Source organism: Macrobrachium nipponense, chromosome 30 (genome assembly GCF_015104395.2).
Source record: "Macrobrachium nipponense isolate FS-2020 chromosome 30, ASM1510439v2, whole genome shotgun sequence".
NCBI lineage: Eukaryota > Metazoa > Arthropoda > Malacostraca > Decapoda > Palaemonidae > Macrobrachium > Macrobrachium nipponense.
The window spans coordinates 44,242,378-44,249,877 of record NC_087218.1 but is presented as its reverse complement, the minus strand read 5'-3'; the positions used below and the strand labels follow the sequence as shown (position 1 = coordinate 44,249,877).

Genomic DNA, 7,500 nt, shown 5'->3' with positions numbered 1-7,500 from the left:
TGTGTGTGTATGTTTGTATGCACGTATATGATGTTATGTATTTATATTTATATATATATATATATATATATATATATTATCATATATATATATATGCAAATACAGAATATAAGACTTATGCGTGAGTATATCTTTGTAATAAATTAGAAATCTTTGTGTATAGTTACCGTCCTTTGAACTGATCACCAACGAATACGTGAAAGTGCATGAGAGTTTGCTACATAGGGAAGAGTGCTAGACCATCGCGTGTGTCAGCATCATTAGAGGCTAGATTCGGTGCGGAGTGTATTGGTTTTTCGCTTGGGGGTGTTTTCAAAGCTTGGTTTTTCAGACCTGCCATCATACTCAACAGAACGAGAAGCAATGACGCCTAGTGTGTTTGCTTCTGCTCGGTACTTAGACATTGGGTTAAGTAGGTTTTTAATGTATTTTTGCAGTTGCTTCGAAGAAAATGTATTTTTAGTATTTTTTTTTTTACTTTTTTGGTCGTTTCTTGGTCAGTCAGAACATTACGTCGAGGGTATAAAGAAAACAAAAATCACTTGTGTAGAGTTACATATAAGTAACAAATAAAAAGACTGTTTTGTAACTCATTGTATAAAAGTTTGTGTAGGTGCTTTCTTTCCTGCATGTCTTACTCACGACATTTAATGATTTTAAACCGTACATTTCACTCTTTATTGCTTACCATTGCATTAACTATTGCAGCACTCACTCACACACACGTTATATATACAAATTTGTATATGATATATATAATATATATATGTTATATAATATATATATATATAATATATTATTACATATATATATATATATATCATATACTATATATAGCACATGTGTGTGTATTTGTGTGGTGTGTTAAGAGAGAGAGGAGAGAGAGAGAGAGAGAGAGAGAGAGTGAGAGAGTGTATGTGAGTTGGGTGGGTGTCAATCATGTAGCAGTCATATCACATTTATAATTCGTGGGTGATAGTTTTAAAGGACGCTAATCATATACCAAATATATCTAATTTACTATACAGATATACTCACACACATACATAGGATATTATATTATATATGTATATCTATAATATATATATATATATATAATATATATAATATGTTATATTATATATATTATAATATAATATTATATAATATATATATATATATATATATAATACTAATCATAATGCAATGTGTTGTGTGTGTGAGAGAGAGAGAGAGAGAGTGTATTGAGTGGGTGGATGTTATGCATGTAGCAGTCATACACATTTATGAATTCTGCGGTGATAGTTCAATGACGGCTAATCATATTACAAATATATCTAATTTATATACAGATATACTCACACATACATAGATATTATATATATATATATATATAAGTATATATATATACTATAATATATTGCACATGTGTGTGTATTTTGTGTTGTGTGGTGGTGTTGTGGTGTTGTAGAGAGAGAGAGAGAGAGAGGTGGTATGTGAGTGGGTGGATGTATGCATGTACAGTCATACACTTTATGAATTCTTTGGGGTATCCAGTTTCAAAAGGACGCTAATATACAAATATATTAATTTAATATTTACAGATATACTCACACACATACATAGATATTATATATAAGTATATAATATATATTGTGTATATATATATATATATTATATAATATATATATTATATAATATATATATTAGCTTACTATGTGTGTATGAGTTTCTACGTATATATGTACATATCACTGTGACGATAAAATTTGATATATGTATCAGTGCATGTATGCACTATGTGTAGATGTCTATGTCGCAGTGACGATAAAACTTCATATATATATATATATATATATATATATATATATATATATATATAGTATATATAGAATACTATATACATATATATATATATATATAATACTATATATATATATATATATATATATATATATATATATATATATATATGTGTGTGTGTGTGTGTGAGCGTGTGTGTGTGTGTGTGTGTGTGTTTAACAAGATGTTTATGTGAAAATTTTCCAGTCTGTTACTCATTTTTGTGAAGTTTATAATTTCAGTGCATTGTACTGTAGCTTGGACTGAGGTTCATTTGAATAACGGTCCTAATTAATAACGATGATTCTGAGCCAATGGAGACTAAGTAAACTGTGTAAGTTTTATAGATGGTTATCACTATTGTCTCTGCCTCAGTGTTAGCTTTAATAGTTCTGTTTATACTTCGTATCGTTTCTTCATAATTGGTTACTGTCTGTTTATAAATGTCCTGTGATGTTATCCATAAAAGAGTAATGAATGTTTTGCCTTTCATTTTAACCTATCCTTCTAGCAGGCACACTTCCAGATATGTGATTTCAGTGAAAGAAGGAATTTTAAACCTATTTCTAAGGATGATTGGAAATCAGTGAATGTCCATTGTTCATTTCATATGGCGTCGATGAGAACTGTTGTTGAGAGTTGTATTCAATCTATTTGGGCCTGAATCCTTTCTTAATAGATCATTGTGACTACTGAATGAAAAGCGAGTCTTATGTAAATGAACATCATAATTTTCGTTATTCTTTTCCTGTCGATGACCATTGTTATTGTGACGTTTGTTTGCATATCCAGTCTAATCTGTGCTCAGATTTTTGGCTCATATGTTTAACTGTGAGTCTCATTTAGAGCTATTTCTGGATTTAAAAAATGATATTCATATAATATATACAGTCAATTTTATATTAATTTAGTCTTTTATATGATCAGTATAATTTACTGACGGTTGATGACATGAAGTAAAATCAAGATTTGTTTTTAGTGATGGTGATTTTATGATATATTTTCTCGTTTATTTTTCAGTTTCTTCAAAATATAGGTACCTAATTATTCTAAACCTTAGAACAACACGAGAAATCTCAGTATCATTGTTTATACGTCATTGCATGTAGCCATACAGAACGTTTTCACTCGGTGCTTCCTTTTCAAAAGAACTTCCTTTGAACACGCAAAAGGTAAATTAGAAAAATATCCAGAGATCCATCGATCATGCCATTTGTTACCAAACTAATTAGCATTCCAGACGTAAACATTGCTTTTTGTCCTCTGCGATGATTGCGTTTTAATTGTGCTGTTAGCTATTCCTTGCATATGCCATATCGCAATTTCTTACAGACTTACATTTTTGTTGTTCTTTTTTGTGATTGTCGGATAGATGAGTAAAATTAAAATAATAAACAAAAAACATCGTGGAAGACAGAATTTTATATTTTTGTAACTTCTTCAGTGCTATTAGATGAAGGTCTAGAATTCACTTTAAAAACTCTAATCGACTGCGTATGGATGTAGAGGCGCTGGCATTATGTAGAATGTTTCAAATTTTGAGATCAGGGTTGGAACCTCGGACTTTGATGGGATTTTATTGCTCTTGCCATGACAGTCCTTTCGCATAATAAAAGAATCTAGACAATTTTGTGTTAACCGACCATTTTTTATATAGAAAGACATATTTCAGGAAGTTTATGTCCTTAAATTTCGTCTTCTTTTCTTTAGCAAGAACGCAGTAAGTACCTTTTTAATTGTTTCTTACTATCCATTTATAAACAAAATTAATCATCTGTTTAGTACTCCGCTCGCCCAAGGTGGTCTTGCATGATTTTTATCGTCACGTGATTGTAACCAGGACCCACTTAGAGTGGGTCCTGATTTGTAACAAGGTTTAATGTAATTTTCAGTTAGCATAAGGAATGAGAAATAGACCGTAGGTTTAAGAACAAACTATTTCATGAATATTTTTCTTTATTATATTTTTTATTTTGGATAGAATACTTCTGTTTGTGCGTGTCTTTAAACTCTCCGTTATATTTCTCAAGGTATTCTTGCAAATGGCATGTTAAGTCGAAAAGAGCATCGCAGGTACCTAACTGCTTCCAGTAATCATATTGATTATAAGTCAACAATCCTTTGGATTCCAAATACTTATGTAGAGGCTTTAAAATAAATTTTCCGCACCTTTGGAGAGAACAGGGCGAATAGAAATTGGCCTGGTTAGTGCAGTCTGCAGATATTCCATTCTTTGGGACAGGTACTGTATTACTAAGCTTGTACTCATCAACAAAAACTACGTCGACATGAAAATCTCTAGAATCTACTAACCTTTGGAGACAACACACTAGAAACTTTCTTAAAAGCAAAGGGAGGAAACTGTCAGATCTTCTTCACCCCAGCTATGAAGATTATCAGGTATTTTTTTAACATCCTTAGAGAGAAATGCAAATTTGTTAAGGGTAGGTTCAGCTGATTGCTTAGCTTCAAAGTTCGATGCAGCAGTTCGGCATTTTCTCAAGGGCCAGTAACCAATCTACCATTATCTGTTAGTAGTAGTGGAATGGAAGACGAGTCTGACGCAAAAATAGATAATGCCAATTTGGTCCACCACAGATGAGGCTGCGTAATTCCTTCAAGTTTCCTCTTTAAGGGATTTTTGTAATGTCTTTCGGCTCTGTGGTAAGTTCTATTCGCAGCACGGCGAGACCCGACAAAAATAGAGTGAATTTCATTTAACCGATTTCGTGTCCATATGTTGAATTTGGTCTTTTTGTCTTTGTAAGCTTGTCTACATGTATCATCAAACCATAGCTGTTCATGCGTCCTGAATTTGGTGACCTTTCTAAGGACTATTAAAGTAGCCATCAGCATTTCATTTAACTTCTTGGGATCATAATCTGACATAGCATCTGAAATTAAGTACCTGACAAGCTTCAATAATGCAATCCCGTTTGTCTCTAGATTACATCCAGACCTTTTTTCCAGTGGTGGCATCAAGAACATATTGATTGACTGCCCACATTGATCTGGGTAATTTGAATTTAACTACTTGCTGTGTTTTGTATTACAATCTCCACAAATAAAGAATGAAGCTTTTGAAGCCGGCGGGTGAGCTATACTTATCCTTTCCAAGGTACAGTCATCTGAAATACCGTATAATACTGAAATGGAAATGATATTATCATAGCTGTTTACTGTCATCGGAAGATTCTGTGCTTAAAAAGGTGTTACATATGATGGATCAGTGCACTGGGAATTCCCGAGATTTTGTAATAAAAGTAATACCATTATAAATCCACCAGACATGTGTGTGTGTCATGCACGAAAGTTATCCGAGCTGCTCAGGTACTCTTCATGCTCTGTCATTTTTGCGCACGAAGAGGAATTGGAGATTATTGGGGCTTTTGTCAGCTAATGATGTGAAGATTGTTTATAAATATTTGCATTGTTAAGATTTTCTAATCTTCATTTCTATTAATTGTAGTGACTGGGTTACATACACTGCTCAGTGTGGACAAAGAATGAGTAATTTAAAGGAACATTCAGGTAGATTAGTAGTATATAAGAAGCATACGAATATAGAAGTTGCATAAGTACGACGGTTCTTGGGTATTTGCGTCCTGGAAACTTGTGTCCCGGTCACTGGCGTCCCTGGGCATTTGTGTACAGTATTGTTGGGTTTCGGTCATTTGTCCAGAATAATTTCATCATTTTTATTTATCAAAATATTATTAATTGCCAAAGCGATTATAGCATATTTTTTTATTGATAAACAAATATTTTGCTAGTTCGAAATTAAAAGGTATGCGTGTTGTGCATAACCCCTCGTAAGAAACGCAGTTCGTCCACAAGGCTGTAGCATGCTATTATTAATTGAAGGCGCTTATTAATGTTCTTATATTTTGGTTGGAAAATAATTCATAAAGGTGGGGTTTTACCAATGGAAAACATACTAGAATCATTATTATAGGCTTCTACATTACTCTTTTTTGCTCCTTGTTGAAAATCAGTCAGTAATAATTTGTGATTAAGTTGAGGATGAGTGCAACAAACGAGTAAACAGGTGGTCATGTTTCTTTAGTTTTATATTGGGCATAAGAACAAAAAATACTTGGAATCCGGATGCACCATCTTGGACATCGAAGTCGAACAGCTGGTAGTAGGTTTGTTGCAAGATTTCAAAAGTGCCATTTGATGCACAATTCTAATTAACTAATCAAGGCACCAAAACCCTCCTCACAAGCAAAGATGTTAATTTTATTTTCATTATTTATGTCAGTATTAATTGGAAGACCTTTGTGCATTGGAGAGAGTACAGTTTTCCTCTGGTGTTTCGTAATTCATCTTTCATTTGGCAGAGGCAGGAAGGACCCACTAACACAGGCCAGCCAGACAATGACGTCACACGGGCTCATCGCGGGCACGACCCATCATCAGCTCGTTGATACTACAGAATATTTGACTCTCCTTATTTGCAGAAATCATTTCAATTCTGTGCTCATTTTCTTTCAATGGGAGTCTACCAGTAACCGAATTATTTATCAGTGTCAGTTATTTCGTTAAAAATACATCCTCTTGTCACAACCGTAAGTTCATTTTATAACTCAGGATACCTCAGACATTCAATACATGCAAGAAATATGTCTCTATGCAACGTATATAATATTGACAATGGTACTGAATATTTAAGTGCCCTTGTGGTTTACAACCTGTAAATCATGGGCCTGGCTCACTCTACTTCGCGGTCGATTCGGGTGATTCAGCTCAAGGCCAATAGAATTTTCCTTGATTCAGCTTTAATCCCATGTCTGACTGACCTGTCTTGGTGGGTCCTGGGCATAGGTGGAGCATTTTATACTGGCTGTCTTTACTGGCGATCGCTATCCTCATTGCCATTGAAAAGTCATCTTGGTTTGACGAAGTTGTTCCTGTGAGGCGTCTCTGCGGTTCTTGTACATATCATAATGCTATGGAAATGTTCACGACACAAAGATATGAAAACAGAAAATGACACCTAATATGAAATATACTACATATGTTTAGTGGGACACAAACGGCCGGCACGCAAAATTACCGTACCCAAGTGCCCAGGGTCCAGGACGCCAATGACAGAGGCTCAGTTGTCCAGGACGCAACTGATCTGTCACCAAGTACGACCTGCAGAAAGACGCAGTGCGACTATAGGAAGCATCGAAGCTTCAACACGTTCAGTAAAAAGGTCTAGTGCAGGTTAGAGGTCGCGCACGGCCAGGACGACCAACAGGAGGAAGCCCAAAGGGGAATTCCGGTTGAACGTGGAAAAATATTTAAAATGGAAGACGAGAGAGAGAGAGAGAGAGAGAGAGAGAGAGAGAGAGAGAGAGAGAGAGATAGCCCCGCAATTGTCGAACGGTGATGCATTAGATCGTATGGTGTTCAACTTTTGTTTTAATAATGTTGTCATTTCATAGTGCTGGATATCCGTCTCATTTATATATGAGCACATGCCCACTTTTGCATTGTGCGCCATGGTAATTATAGGTTATTGTTGCAGATTGATCGTGTGTAGGAAAAGCCTAAGATATATGTTGGTATTTAAATGTTAGCAGTTTTTATTCTTGCCTTATTCATGTGCACTTGCTGTTATACACACACACACACACACACCAGGATACTTTTCAAAAAGATGGGAATATTTGATATCAGAGGAGTATC

General features: G+C 34.4%; 1 protein-coding gene across 1 annotated transcript in view; it reads left to right on the top strand.

The window, feature by feature from the left end:
• The window catches only part of LOC135202484 (von Willebrand factor A domain-containing protein 8-like), a 672,011-nt gene that overhangs the window by 396,116 nt on the left and 268,395 nt on the right, over positions 1-7,500 (top strand). The gene's annotated exons all lie outside the window — the stretch shown is intronic.